Raw genomic sequence first — 15,742 nt, 5'->3', positions numbered from 1 at the left:
GTAACATCAGCATTAAAGACTTGATATTGACCTTTGGTATAGGCGAAAAAAAAAGATGCAGTGTTTGAAGCCTCACTTCAAGCAATGTTGAGTTCCAGTTATTGAAATATGTCATGTCAGAGCCACAATTAAGTCCAAAACCAAATGCAGAGTCATCAGTGAAGTGCAACACTTAACCACTATCGGCTATCTACACTACTGGCCATTAAAATTGCTACACCACGAAGATGACGTGCTACAGACGCAAAATTTAACTGACAGGAAGAAGATGCTGTGATATGTAAATGATTAGCCTTTCAGAGCATTCACAAAAGGTTGGCACCGGTGGCGACACCTACAACGTGCTGACATGAGGAAAGTTTCCAACCGATTTCTCATCCACAAACAGCAGTTGACCGGTGTTGCCTGGTGAAATGTTGTGATGCCTTGTGTAAGAGGAGAAATGCGTACAATCACGTTTCCAACTTTGATAAAGGTCAGATTGTAGCCTATCGCGATTGCGGTTTATCGTATCACGACATTGCTGCTCGCATTGGTTGAGATCCAATGACTGTTAGCAGAATATGGAATCGGTGGGTTCAGGAGGGTAATACGGAACGCCGTGCTGGATCCCAACAGCCTTGTATCACTAGCAGTCGAGATGACAGGCATCTTATCCGCATGACTGTAACAGATCGTGCAGCCACGTCTCAACAGATGGGGATGTTTGCAAGACAACAACCGTCTGCACGAACAGTTCGATGACGTTTGCAGCAGCATGGACTATCAGCTTGGAGACCATGGCTGCGGTTACCCTTGACACAGCATCACAGACAGGAGCGCCTGCTATGGTGTACTCAACAACGAACCTGGGTGCACGAATGGCAAAATGTCATTTTTTCAGATCAATCCAGGTTCTGTTTACAGCATCATGATGGTCCCATCCGTGTTTGACGACAATCGCGATGAACGCACATTCTAAGTGTGTATTTGTCATCGCCATATAGGCGTATCACCCGGCGTGATGGTATGGGGTGCAACTGGTTACACATCTCGGTCACCTCTTGTTCGCATTGATGGCACTTTGAACAGGGGACGTTACATTTCAGATGTTTTATGACCCATGGCTCTACCCTTCATTCGATCCCTGCGAAACCCTACATTTCTACATCTACTACATCTACATTGATACTCCACAAGCCACCCAGCGGTGTGTGGCGGAGGGCACTTTACGTGCCACTGTCATTACCTCCCTTTCCTGTTCCAGTCGCGTATGGTTCGCGGGAAGAACGACTGTCTGAAAGCCTCCGTGCGCGCTCTAATCTCTCTAATTTTACATTCGTGGTCTCCTCGGGAGGTATAAGTAGGGGGAAGCAATATATTCGATACCTCATCCAGAAACGCACCCTCTCGAGACCTGGCGAGCAAGTTACACCGCGATGCAGAGCGCCTCTCTTGCAGAGTCTGCCACTTGAGTTTATTAAACATCTCCGTAACGCTATCACGGTTACCAAATAACCCGGTAACGAAACGTGCCGCTCTTCTTTGGATCTTCTCTATCTCTTCCGTCAACCCGACCTGGTACGGATCCCACACTGATGAGCAATACTCAAGTATAGGTCGAACGAGTGTTTTGTAAGCCACCTCCTTTTTTGATGGACTACATTTTCTAAGCACTCTCCCAATGAATCTCAACCTGGTACCCGCCTTACCAACAATTAATTTTATATGATCATTCCACTTCAAATCGTTCCGCACGTATACTCCCAGATATTTTACAGACGTAACTGCTACCAGTGTTTGTTCCGCTATCATATAATCATACAATAAATGATCCTTCTTTCTATGTATTCGCAATACATTACATTTGTCTATGTTAAGGGTCAGCTGCCACTCCCTGCACCAAGTGCCTATCCGCTGCAGATCTTCCTGCATTTCGCTACAATTTTCTAATGCTGCAACTTCTCTGTATACTACAGCATCATCCGCGAAAAGCCGCATGGAACTTCCGACACTATCTACTAAGTCATTTACATATATTGTGAAAAGCAATGGTCCCATAACACTCCCCTGTGGCACGCCAGAGGTTACTTTAACGTCTGTAGACGTCTCTCCATTGATAACAACATGCTGTGTTCTGTTTGCTAAAAACTCTTCAATCCAGCCACACAGCTGGTCTGATATTCCGTAGGCTCTTACTTTGTTTATCAGGCGACAGTGCGGAACTGTATCGAACGCCTTCCGGAAGTCAAGAAAAATAGCATCTACCTGGGAGCCTGTATCTAATATTTTCTGGGTCTCATGAACAAATAAGGCGAGTTGGGTCTCACACGATCGCTGTTTCCGGAATCCATGTTGATTCCTACATAGTAGATTCTGGGTTTCCAGAAATGACATGATACGCGAGCAAAAAACATGTTCTAAAATTCTACAAGAGATCGACGTAAGAGATATAGGTGTATGACCCTTCTTGAGGACTGGGACTATCTGTGCTCTTTTCCAATCATTTGGAACCCTCCGTTCCTCTAGAGACTTGCGGTACATGGCTGTTAGAAGGGGGGCAAGTTCTTTCGCGTACTCTGTGTAGAGGATAATGCACGACCGCATGTTGCAGGTCCTGTACGGGCCTTTCTGGATACAGAAAATATTCGACTGCTGCCCTGGCCAGCACATTCTCTAGACCTCTCACCAATTGAAAATGTCTGGTCAATGGTGGCCGAGCAACTGGCTCGTCACAATACACCAGTCACTACTCTTGATGAACTGTAGTATCGTGTTGAAGCTGCAAGGGCAGCTGTACCTGTACACGCCATCCAAGCTCTGTTTGACTCAATGCCCAGGCGTATCAAGGCTGTTATTACTGCCAGAGGTGGTTGTTCTGGGTACTGATTTCTCAGGATCTATGCACCCAAATTGTGTGAAAATGTAATCACATGTCAGCTCTAGTATAATATATTTGTCCAATACATACCCATTGATCATCTTCATTTCTTCTTGGTGTAGCAATTTTAATGGCCAGTAGTGTATTATTTGCTCCATAATAAACATCATAATTTGAATAGAAATGTGAGGAACACTATACAGTTGTACTTATTACACTGTATTTCATAAAAAAACATTAATATCGTCATTCGTTTCAACTAAATGATTAAAAATAACAAAATATCTTGCCTTCCTATTGTGCCTACTTCCGGTGACCTACTAAATTTTCTTTGTAGAGCAGTATGCCGCAACAACCGGAACCTGACTGGTGTGAGCCAGAGAAGTGAAAACAAGCCAAGATGATAATTTTACAAATAGACCCACACAAAGGCTGAATGGTTTATACAGACATTGAATATACCAGAATACAGAAACATTACAAACTTAAGATATTTGAAGAACATTCCAGAAATGATAAATACTGTATATCAAGTAAGTGCAGGTGGTCAGGTTTGAACAGATGACCTATAGTACACCAGCCAATGACACAAATCTCTACGCCACCCTGTATGTGCCATAACTCCTGGCACTGCTCCCTCTCCCGGAGAAACAATAACCAGCTGTTACAGCAATTCTCAGTGGAGTTGACTATATCGCCCTGGATCTATATCATGTCAGTAGTCCTCTGTATGGCGGCACTTGTGGTGTCTCGCATTCCGGTCATGTTCTTACATCTTCTTCAGTATGATGAGCCTCAAAGGTAGCCCATTGCGTCAAAGCTCCACGATCATTGAGCAGGTCTTCAGTTTCCTTGAACAAGAAGCCCCCATCATCAATGTGCACCTCAGGACTGTAGTAGGGATTCATACGGCACGCAAGTACAACGTCTTTGCACTTCTGTCTCCTTGATGGAGGGTCATAATTCTCAATTTTGTTTATGACATCCATCAAAGGATATAATAGGCCCCAAAGTAATGTGTTAGTAACTTTTCCGATAGTCCTACTTTCTGCACAGTCATAAAAATCCAAACCAAGTCTCCTGGGCTGTATCTCACTGTTTGGCACTATAGTGCTCTTGGTCCTTTTCCTGAGCATCCAGGGTCTGTATGTGAGCCAGCTGTTCTGCTTCTCCAGTCGTGGTTGATAAGTGTTTCACATAATTATCCTGACTATTCTCCGATCAAAATGGGAACAGTGTATCCATTGTTGTTCTGTTCTCACAACCATGAAGCAGAAAGAACAGTGTGAAGCCTGTAGTGTCTTGCTTTGTTTTGCTGGCTTTAGATGTCACATCGGGCAGTATTGTAGCCCAATCTTTCTGTTTTCCAATAAAATGCATCTAGAATACATCTGCCAGCATCTTATTAAAGTGTTCTGTAAGGTCATTCTTCTACGGATGGTAGGCAGCTGTCATCCTGCCAATGATGCCACAACATGAAATTACCTCTGATACTAATCTCAACTGGAAAACTTTTCCAAGATGAGAGATCATCACAAGGCATGCTCTGTGCTTCAGAATGTCGTCTTCTACAGAGAACTTTGCTATTTTGTGAGCTTCACATTAAGATAATTGTGGCATGTGCTTCCATTGTTGGCATTCCATGTAGTGGTTCACATAGTGTCCAATGGACTGGTAGACACCTGGCTGGTGATACCTGTGCCTCATTATGTCAGATCTTCAGAAATCCCAAGAGCCCAGAGGTTGGATCATCGTAGAAAAGCCTCAGGATAGCTGGCTGTAGATGAGCTGGGATGATCATTCCCACCCCATTTGACTGTAAATCCTTTCATACAGTATTCCATTAATTGATTGGAATTCTCCTTTGATTGATTCCTCCTCCAAGGCTTTTGTGATTGTCAATAGTGCTGGAACTTCCCTGTGTTCAACAGAATATTATTTAATGCACAACAGTGACTGATATTTCATCCACATTGCTGTGTTCTGCTAAAGGATTCCTTGAAAGGCAGTCAGCATCCTTGTCTCTGCTTCTGCTTTTCCTCTCTGTGTGTTCGGGGGCTAGAATATACATGAGGTATTCCTGCCTGTCATAAGAGGTGACTAAAAGGAGTCTCCTACTTTTCAGCCTAATCATTTATGGTCCCCTTTTAGGTTTTGACTTCCACCTTTATAAATTCTACAGAAGTGTGAGCCTTTTGGGAAAGGACGCCTTACGTGGTGCATCATATATCCCTCATGCGCTGAGACCTTCTGCACTTGTTATTGTCATAGCTCTGCAACTTCACCCGTAATCGAGGTATTTGGGGAAGGACACGTTACAAGGTGTGTCATCTACTTCCACTGTCCACTGTTGTCTTCTGCACCCGTAATTACGATGGCTCTTTTGGCACTCTATATCCACCATGGTAGCCAGTTCGTTGTGGAGGACCATCATGTATTCACTTGGTTGTAGTCCCCTGACAACACAGGAATCACACTGCTGATGCCTGAGCTGCAAACTCCCCATGTATGCCAAGGAGTAGATGCCCATCTGTCTGGGGCATCAGGACTTCTGACAATGCCCATCCTGCCAGGTGGCCTTTGCTGAGACTGAGTAGAGCCCATGGGGAAAAGCCCCTGGTTGGAGTGGGTGGCATCAGGGCAGATGACTCACAGTGAAGTAGAACACGTCATCTTTTGCTGGTAACTGAATGGCCCCACCAGTCTCTAAGAAAGGCAAGGTAGGCTTTATTGCAGATAAGTACAACCCCAAATCGTTCCCCTCACTTGCTACGCTATTGGGAGGAACATAGGGCTATAGACAAAAGAGAACCATATTCGCCTCAATATTTAGTTGGCAGCAGAACTGATGGGAATCCTTCCTAATTTTTGAAACACCTTGAAGATAAGTTTGGGGAAGTGGCGACAATGTCCAAAATATGGAATGGATCAGTCTTGATTCATACTGCATCCCCAGTCCTGTCATGGTGTTGCTCACATGTGACAAGATTCCTGTTTTGGTCAGTTACCATAAAAGCCTAAACATGGTCCAGGGGATTATTTTTCATCGATATCTCCTATTGTGGTCCGATAATGAGCTACACGCCAATTTTGAATGATTGGGTGTTCACTTTGACGAGCTTGTCCATAGGGGACATAAGGGACCTAAAGATAACAGCATCACTGCTGGTGCCTTCATTTTAGCCTTTGAGGGTGATTCATTACCTGAAAAGGTGAGGGTGATGGTATACCCTATGCAGTGCTTTAAGTGCTGGAAATTCAGTCACGAATCTTCCCAGTGCACTTCCAGCGCTGCATGTGGAGACTGCTGACATCTACTGCATCCGAACACTCCATGTGCCCCTCCTCCTACCTGTGTCAGCTGTGGAGAGTGCTGCACTCCCTGCTAGGTGGACTGCGTGGTTCTCCAAAAGGAGGGGAAAATTATGGAGTACAAGCCCTGGACAGTGAACTGTGATTTATTTTCAAAGAATATTTGTAAGAATTTATTTTATTTACTAGCAATTCATCAAGAACATTAACACATTTAATCACACTATGTAAGCATGGAAGTAGTTGCCAGGAAGTAACTGATGAAATCATAACCAAATTCATTTTAACAAATGGGAATTTTATTTACTTTAATAGTGCCTAAAAGCATTTTTTAAAAAAGAAACAGATTTAAAATTATAATCAGAAAGCACCCTCTAAATATCAAAGTTACAAAAAATTCAGAGGCAGAAAGAAACAAGTTTTGATTGTATAAGCTTTCGGGCAGAGAACCTTGCTGCTCCCTTTTGACACAGCCATAGTTACGACTGCTCACAACAGCCTCTGAAAGACTACACTGGTGCAAATCTGCAACACACCAGATAAATTTAAAGTAAAAGTTCTAACAATTTACACAATCACACACACTATGCACCCCCGTAGGAGGGATGGAAATGGTCCAAAACACTAACAATTAAAATATTAACCTTGCCACCGAAGGTGCAACTTGATTTTAACTTCTAAGAAAAGTCTTACGGTGAAAGGGTGGCAACTTTATATACTAAAATGATCATTTAAATAAAAGCCCATGAAATGCAATCTTATATAAAATTCTACAAGGTTGACCAAACAATAGTTAAGATGCTCTACAGTACACAGATACTGCCTCTCAAGATCATAGGCAATAATATCAAAGTTTCCAAAGATCAAAACATATTTCAGGTATCAGGCCATTACATTCCAAGCAATAAATTCGTTAACACACCAAATCCGACAAACATGACAGATACAGCTACTAAGGTACGGTAGATTGATAGGGAGATTACCAAACAACCTGAACCACAGGTTGCTCTAACCCGTCCCTACTCCACAAGGGAAAAACGGACCACCCAATTTATAAACAACCACCTTCCCGCGGGTGGGCAAACGGAGAAGAATAGTGGGATGACCCCAAAGCGAAACAGCTGGTGACCTCACCAAGAAAACAAGTAGAATTTAACAAGAGTAAATCAAACAACATATTACCAATCACTTAACTTCTAATAAACTGCGATTTCTCGAGAAGACCTGGCACAGCACCCCTAAATCACTCTCCCGAACCGTCTGCTGCCAGCCTCTTCAATAGACACAGGAAGGCGCGCCGATCTCCCGTCTCATGGCATCGCAGCTCGCACCGGCCAGACTGATGTCGTGGGTTGACTCCTGTTGCTCTCGTGTCGACCGCAAAGTCACTACCCCTCGCTACATGCCGCGACCCACTGGACTCACGTGGCGACCTTACATGCGCCGATGCTCAAGACGGACAATTCATCTTGTGTCTCAGTGCACGACCGACCAACCGATCGATCCAAATGCCAATAACCATTGCCTGAGCAAACTCGAGCAGACTGGTGTCCTAACGCGCAGACTCAGATGCAGGAACTAAGCCCCGACTGGGCGACCACTCACTGAGTTCTCTTACTGGCGGAATGGGAAGACTCTCATTTTGCTGGCTTTAAAGGTTGATCCGAACGACAGACATACTAGCACTCTGAACGACAGACAGACACTAACTGCCTAACAAATGCAGATGAGAGACCGACTAGCAAGCTGGGGACGAGAGACTGACCCACTGGCGAGCTCATAGCGCCCCTTATATGCACGTGAACTGGCAACCTTTCCCCTTTTCCCACCAGAGGGAGACACCAAAGCTGCGATTGCCACAGCGGCGCCACCACCAGAAACGGAAGGCGACTGCTTCACACTATGCACTGCGGCGAGCTCTTCAAAACAGCAATTTTTACAACAGCTCAGACAGGATGACTTATCAAGAGGCTAAAAAGAAGTATGACTGGTTGAACCCTGTTCGATTGCTCTCATCTTACGCCTACACAACAACAATGTCACTCACTGGCGACTGTGGTCACCTTGTCGAAGCCTTCTACAGTGGCCCCTCAGGACTGCCCAGCTACATTCCCCTCCCCTTGGTGGTTGGGGGCACTTCTTCATCTTTTGTACCCAAAGCATCTACTTTGGGAGCAAAACCCCTCCCCTAAATGCCGGCGACGTCAGTCCCCTCCTCCAAGCTGGAGAAGCAACAGCCTCCTCTGGCTCCTCTCACATGGAATGGTTCCCTTGGGACTCTGCTTCCCAAAGTCTCACTCCATGCAAAGTGGGCTGAAGGATCCACAAGCTGCTGGTCGAAGGACTTCAAAGTCTTGTTCTAAGTCTTCCTCTGTACCTGAAGCTTCTTCAGAGAGGCCCTCCCAGCAAGCTCAAACAAGTGAAGAAGAAGTCTGTTAAGAAACAAGATACTCCAGTGACCCCCACACCACCACTCCCTACCAATAATGCTTCCAAGAATGAGAATGAGGTCGAGATTTTAGCATTCCCTGAGGACCTAGATCTCTCCGAGGCCTCAGCAGCGAGGGTATTAGATACAAGCACTCAGCCGGTGGCTGCAGATGATTCTTAGGCATAAACTGCCTCCTTGGTCCCTTCATGCCTTCCCAGACTACTGGTGGCTTCATCCTCCAGTGGAGTTGTGGTGGTTTTTCTCCCCACCTGGCTGAGTTACGATAGCTCTTAAGCAATATACCTGCTTCTTGCATTGCTCTTCAGGAAGTCTGGTTTCCAGGAGTGCCGCCCCCCGCCCTTCAAAGCTGTTGAGGGTGTTACAAAAATCGTACTGACTGTAACAGGATGTCAGGTGAAGTATGTACATATGTCCTTACCTCTGTATATGTCAAACCTGGCCATTTATAACACCATTAGAAGCTGTGGCTGTCAGAGTGAGGACAATGCAGGAATTTACTGTCTACACCATCTATCTTCCAACAGATTGTGAAGTCCTGCACCGTGTATTGGCTGCCCTAATTTCTCAACACCCCCCACCTTTTCTACTTCTGGGTGATTTGAACACCCATAACACTTTGTGTGTGGATCGAAAATTCTTGGCCACGGTAAAGATGTCGAGAATCTACTCACTCATCTCAACCTTTGCCTCCTAAATATAGGTGTCCCCGCTCACTTCAGTGTGGTGCATGGTACATACTTGGTCACTGATCTCTCAGTTTACTGTCCTGGCCTTCTACCATCTATCCACTAGAGAGCTCACGACAACTTGTGTCATAGTGGCCACTGTCCGCTGATCCTGTCCCTCTCATGGTGTCATTCACCTAAATGCTTGTACAGAAGGGCTCTGCTACCACTGTGGGATCTCAATTGCTTGGTACCATCGTTGTGGTGGTCCAGGATGTTACTACAACCATTGTTTCTGTGGTTGAATCAGCAATCCCGTGTTCCTCAGAAGAAAATGCCTTGGTGGTCGCCAGAAATTGCTATGGCCATTATGGATCGTAGGCAGGCCCTATAATGTCATAAGTGGCACCCATCAGTGGATCACCTTATTGCCTTCAAATGGCTACGTGCCCAAGTCCGTCAGGTAATCAAAAGACAGAATCAGGAGTGCTGAGAATGGTACGTTTCCACTATTGCTACATGAGCCTCTCCTTCCTAGATTTGGACAAAGCTCAGATGCCTTTACGGATGTCAGACCCCTGCCAGTATACCTGGAATTTCCACACATGGAACTGAATCTATTGACCCAGACACAATCACAGAGTATTTTGCCGAGCTCAAACCTCTGTGTCTGAAAATTACCACCTCCTTGCCATCTTCAACTGCATCTGGAGTGATGGTGAATTCCTGTCATAATGGCGAGAAAGTATCATTGTTCCAGTGCTAAAACACATTAAGAACCCACTAGGTGTGGGTAGCTATTGTCCTATTAGCCTCGCCAACATTCTGTGCAAGCTGCTCGAACGTATGGTAAGCTGGCGGTTGTGTTGTCTCCTTTAGTCTTGGGGCGAGTTTCACCACAGTCGCTCCACCATTGATGACTTGGTATACCTGGAGTCTGCCATCCTAACAACATTTTCCTGCTGTCATCATCATATTGCAGTCTTTCTTGACCTGACAAAAGCCTATGACACCACTTGGCGACACCACATCCTTGGTACATTACACAAGTGCGGTCTCTGGGGCCCGCTCCTGATTTATATGCAGCTTCAGAGTTCAAGTTAGTGCTTCACACAGTTTGCCCCATATCCAAGGGAATAGGGTCCCTTGGGGCTTTGTGCTGAGTGTCCCACACTTTTTAGTGGCCATTAATGGTCTTGCAGCAGCTGTGCGGTCCTCATATCATCGTTCTTATGTGCTGACAACTTCTGCATTTCCTTTTGCTCATATACCATTGGTGTGGCTGAATGTCGACTGCAGGAACCCACATGAAAGGTGCAGTCATGTGCCCTCACCCACGGCTTTCAGTTTTCAATCACCAAGACTTGTGCTTCTGTGACCGTCGTACAGTTCACCTGCACCAACAACTTTATCTTGATAACCATCTGCTTAATGTAGTGGGCTATTATTACTTTTTAGGACTGCTTTCAGTGCCTGCTTAACTTGGCTTCACCATCTTCATCAGCTTAAGCAAAAGTGCTGGTGGCATCTTAACATTCTTCGATGTTTGAGTCATACTGACTGGGGTGCAAATTCCCACACAGTTGCAGCTATACAAAGCCCTGGTACAGTCCCATCTGGACTACGGGAGCCTGGCGCATGGTTCAGCACGGCCCTCAGCATTGCAGATGCTGACCCCTATACACCACTGTGGAGTTCGATTTGCAATGGGAGCTTTCTGAATGAGCCCAGCGAACAGCCTACTCGTGGAAGCTGTGGTTCCTCCATTGTGGATCAGGTGACAACAACTGCTTGGAGATTATACTGCACACATTTGCAGCTTGCCTAAACATCCCAATTACCATCTTCTTTTCTCTAACATGGCACTCCATCTCTCACAACTGTAGCCCAGATTGGGAATTACAATTGCAGTCTGCATCCAGTCAATTCTTACAGAACTTGAGTCTTTCCCTCTACCACCTCTGCTCCGAGTCCACTCACCTACACCCTTGTATACCTTGACCAAAGCTTCATCTGGACTTATGGCAAGGCCCAAAAGACTCAGTTCATCCTGAGGCCCTTCACCACCAATTTTTCTCTATTCTCGGTGAGTTGCAGGGCTCAGAAATGGTCTACGTGGATGGCTCAATGGTAGATGGTCACATTGGGTTCACTTATGCTCACACAGTACATACTGGACAGCACTGACTGCAGTGTTTTTGCTGCATAGCCTGTAGCCATATCTCATGCTCTTGAGCATATCCATTCCTGCACTAGCAAGTCCTTCCTCATTTGTAGGGAACTCCTTGAGCACCTTACAAGCTTTTGACCAGTGCTATCGTCACCATCTGTTGATAATGGCTATCCTAGAGTCTGTTTATGTCCCCAAACAACATGGACAGTCAGTGGTCTTCATATGGACCCCAACACATGTCGGAATCCCAGGAAATGAACTTGCCGACAGGCTAGCCAAACGGGCTACTCGTAAACAAAGTCTGGAGATCAGGTACCAGAGTCTGATCTTTTCTTGGTGTTATACCACAAAGTTTTTTGGGATCTGGAAACAGAATGACACTCCTTGACTTTGCTGACAAGTAAAGGAGAAGACGAATGTGTGGAGGTCCTCTTGCAAGGACTCAATTGTCCTTTGCTGGCTCTGCATCGGCCATTCTTGACTGACTCTCAGTCACTTCCTACACTGCGAGGACCCACCTCAGTGTCACTGTCCAAATTTAGCTGCCCTGAGATGAACTTTTAACCTTCCTGATGCACTACCTATTGTGTTAGGTGACAGTGCCTCAACAGATGATCCAACTGTCTCATGGGAGCTTCCTGTGAAAACCTGTGCTCTCTAACCTTGAACAATAAAATGTTACTCATCACTAAAATTACAACTTTCCAGTCATTAGAGGTCCAAGATTTATATATTATGGCCCATGCCAACTGGTTTTTCTTCATGACAGGTGTTAGCAACTGCTTCTTTATTGACTTTTGTGCCTTCTGCCCACAATCAAGAAGCCAGTACCATACTGTTGAACAGACAATTTTGACCCCAGTAGCCAATATATCTCTTTTAAAGTCCTTACTTGTCTTGTGAGGATGAATTCTACATTTTCTAAGCAGAATTTTGTCGGTTGTAGGGATGGTTTTTCAGTTTCATTCACATCAGCCTTTTCTCTTTGGAAACAGGGAGGCATTTCACTATATGTCGTAATAAGTTGTGAAACACTAAATTTTTCCACACCAACAACTGAGGCAATGTCTCTTGCTGTCATAGAAGTGTGTTCATGAATAGCAACTGTTTTTGCCTCCTTCTTAGGTGAAATGTCCATGTTAACACAAGTACAAAGTTTTCCTGTCGAGAACACAGAAATAACATACACTTTTGCCACATGTACAAGCACTCAGCTGAACTAGATGGGACCATCAACTGTTGTTCACAGTCAAGGCAAAAATAGTTCACCAGGATTCCAACAATTGGGCTGATAAAATTGGTTACGACTAATCAACTTCAGTTCCTTGTAAAATATGAGCTTGTTCTCCTGAAGTCACAGTGTCCATTTCACCAGTCAACACAATGGATCCTTCCAACTATTCAGCCAGCAGAGAGAATTGTGGTCTGTCACAACAGTAAGTGGTGTGCCAAATAAATATGGCAAGAACTTGTTAATGCCTAAGTGTGAGCTATCACTTTTTCAGTACCTTCCTGAATTTGCACTAGAAATGCCTCTATTCTAAAACCACTAGCATCACTATGAAACTGTGTTTTAACATTCTCATCAAACGATGCTAGAACTGGAGAAGATGTTACATCTCCTTAAGGACAAAGAAAGATCTTTCTTGCATCTTGTTCCAGGTGAATTTGGCATCTCCCTGCAGTAGTTGTTCCAAGTGACATGTGTTGGTACAGAAGTTCTTTGCTCCCCTGCAGGTTTGGGGTTAGAATAGGCCCAAGGTATTCCTGCCTGTCATAAGAGGTGACTAAAAGGAGTCTCCCACTTTTTGACCTAATCAGTTATGGTTCTCCTTTTAGAGTTTACGTACACATCTTTCAAAATTATCTGAAGTGCAGGCCATTTGGGGGAGGACACCTTACGTGGTGAAGTGTGGGCCATTTGGGGAAGGACACCTTACGTGGTGAAGTGTGGGCCATTTGGGGAAGGACACTTTACATGGTGCACCATATATCCAGTGTGCGATTAGACCTTCTGCACCTCTTATTGTCTTGGATCTGCAACTCCACCTGCAATCCAGTTATAGCCTGCTGTCCTCCTTCACCCCCATGACAATATTGGATTTCTCATAACCCAAAATCCAGCACAGTTGCCAGTCCATCATGATGGGATCGTCATGTACCCCTGTGATGGTGGCCCTCTGACAACACAGGGATCGCACTGCTGATGCCTGGCCTGCACACTCCCCATGTATGCCAAGGAGTAAATATCCACCTTCTTGGGGCATCAGGACTCTCGGCAACGGCCATCGCGCCAGGTGGCCTTTGCTGTGGCTCGGTGGTGCCCGTGGGGAGAGTCCCTGATCTGAGTGGGCGGCATCAGGGCGGATGACCTGCAATGAAGTGGACCAAATCATCTTTTACTGGGGACTGAATTGCCACAACAGTCTCTAAAAAATGGAAAGTCGAATTTAATGCTGAGAATTATGACCCCAAATTGTTCCCCTCCCTAGCCACACCAGGGGAGGAACATAGAACTATTGAAAAGAGAGAGCCTTATTTGCCAAGGTATTCAGTCTGCAGCATAATGGATCAGGACTCCTTTCTGGCTACAGAGCCTTAATTTTTGTCGATCACCTGGAGGACAAGTTTGGGGAAGTGGCTGCGCTGTCAAAAATGAGAAATGGAGCAGGCCTCATTCAGACAGCATCCCCGGCCCAGTCCTGGGCATTGTTAGCCTGTGACCAGCTGGGTAATATTCCTGTTTCCATCATCCCACATAAAAGCCTCAACATGGTCCAGGGGATTATTTTGCATCACGACCTTCTCTTGCAGTCTGACGATAAGCTCCGCGCCAATTTAGAACGGCAGGGTGTTCACTTCATCCAGCACATCTTTAGGGGACACAAAGACAATAGGGTTGCTACCAGTGTCTTCTTCTTGGCCTTTGAGGGTGATTCATTGCCTGAAAATGTCAAGATGATGGTATACTGATGTGACGTAAAACCATACGTCCCTCCCCCTATGAGGTGCTTTTAGTGCTGGAACTTCAGGCACATGTCTTCCTGCTGCAATTCCAGAGCCACATGTTGAGAATGTGGGCATCCACTGCATCCAAATACTCCATGTGCACATCCTTCCACTTGTGTTAACTGTGGGGTGCACCACTCCCCCTGCTTGCCAGACTGCACAGTACTCCAAAGAAAGCAGAAAATTATGGAGTACAAGACCCTGGACCAGCTCACTTACCAAGATGATAATGTACGAGGGTTGGATGTTTAATAGTGGCAACTATTTATTTACAGCTCATACAAAATAGATACGTGTTTCAAAGCTTTGCTGACTTTCAAAGTAGTCACCAGCATTGTGTATAATGTGTTGTCAGTGATGTGGAAGTCATAGGATATTCTTAGCAATGCCAGTTGTGTTGACAGTTCGAGCGGCGCGCTCTATTGCCCGATGAATTTGTAGCAGTTCTGAAGCAAATGTCGTGAAGGGTTTCTTTAGTATAGAAATCGAGTTGAACTTACGAGAGCTTAAGTCAGGGGAGTGCAGTAGGTGGTACAGCACTTAGCAGCCCTATCATTCAAACAAATCAGTAACAGCTTGCACTGTACATGCTTGAGCATTGTCCTGCAAAATGATAGTCAGGTCCTGCAGAAAGTGTCATCACTTATTTCTCTATGCCGTTCATTTTTGGAACACAACCTACAAAAAATGGTTCAAATGGCTCTGAGCACTATGGGACTTAACATCTATGGTCATCAGTCCCCTAGAACTTAGAACTACTTAAACCTAACTAACCTAAGGACAGCACACAACACCCAGCCATCACGAGGCAGAGAAAATCCCTGACCCCGCCGGGAATCGAACCCGGGAACCCGGGTGTGGGAAGCGAGAACGCTACCGCACGACCACGAGATGCGGGCTCAACCTACAACCAACTTAGAGACAGAAGTGATGACACTTTCTGTGGGATCTGACCATCATTTTGCAGGACAATTCTCAAGCACATACAGTGCAAGCTGTTACTGATTTGTTTGACTGATGGGGTTACTAAGTGCTATACCACCTACTGCACTCCTCTGACTCGTAAGTTCAACTTGATTTCTAAACTGAAGGAAACACTTCACGGCATTTGCTTCAGAACTGCTACAAATTCGTCATGCAGTAGGCCACGCCACACGAGCTGTCAACACAACTGGCACTGCTAAGAGTATCCTAGGACTTCCATATCACTGGCAACGGGTTATACACAATGCTGGTAACTACTTCGAAAATTAGTAAAACTTTGAAACACG

General features: G+C 45.3%; 1 protein-coding gene across 6 annotated transcripts in view; it reads left to right on the top strand.

Moving 5' to 3' along the window:
- The window catches only part of LOC124554752, a 207,831-nt gene that overhangs the window by 107,788 nt on the left and 84,301 nt on the right, over positions 1 to 15,742 (top strand). The window lies entirely within an intron of this gene.

The sequence above is a fragment of the Schistocerca americana genome, chromosome X (assembly GCF_021461395.2).
Source record: "Schistocerca americana isolate TAMUIC-IGC-003095 chromosome X, iqSchAmer2.1, whole genome shotgun sequence".
Lineage (NCBI taxonomy): Eukaryota > Metazoa > Arthropoda > Insecta > Orthoptera > Acrididae > Schistocerca > Schistocerca americana.
The sequence above is the reverse complement of the archived record's forward strand: the minus strand, read 5'-3'. Positions and strand labels throughout refer to the sequence as shown.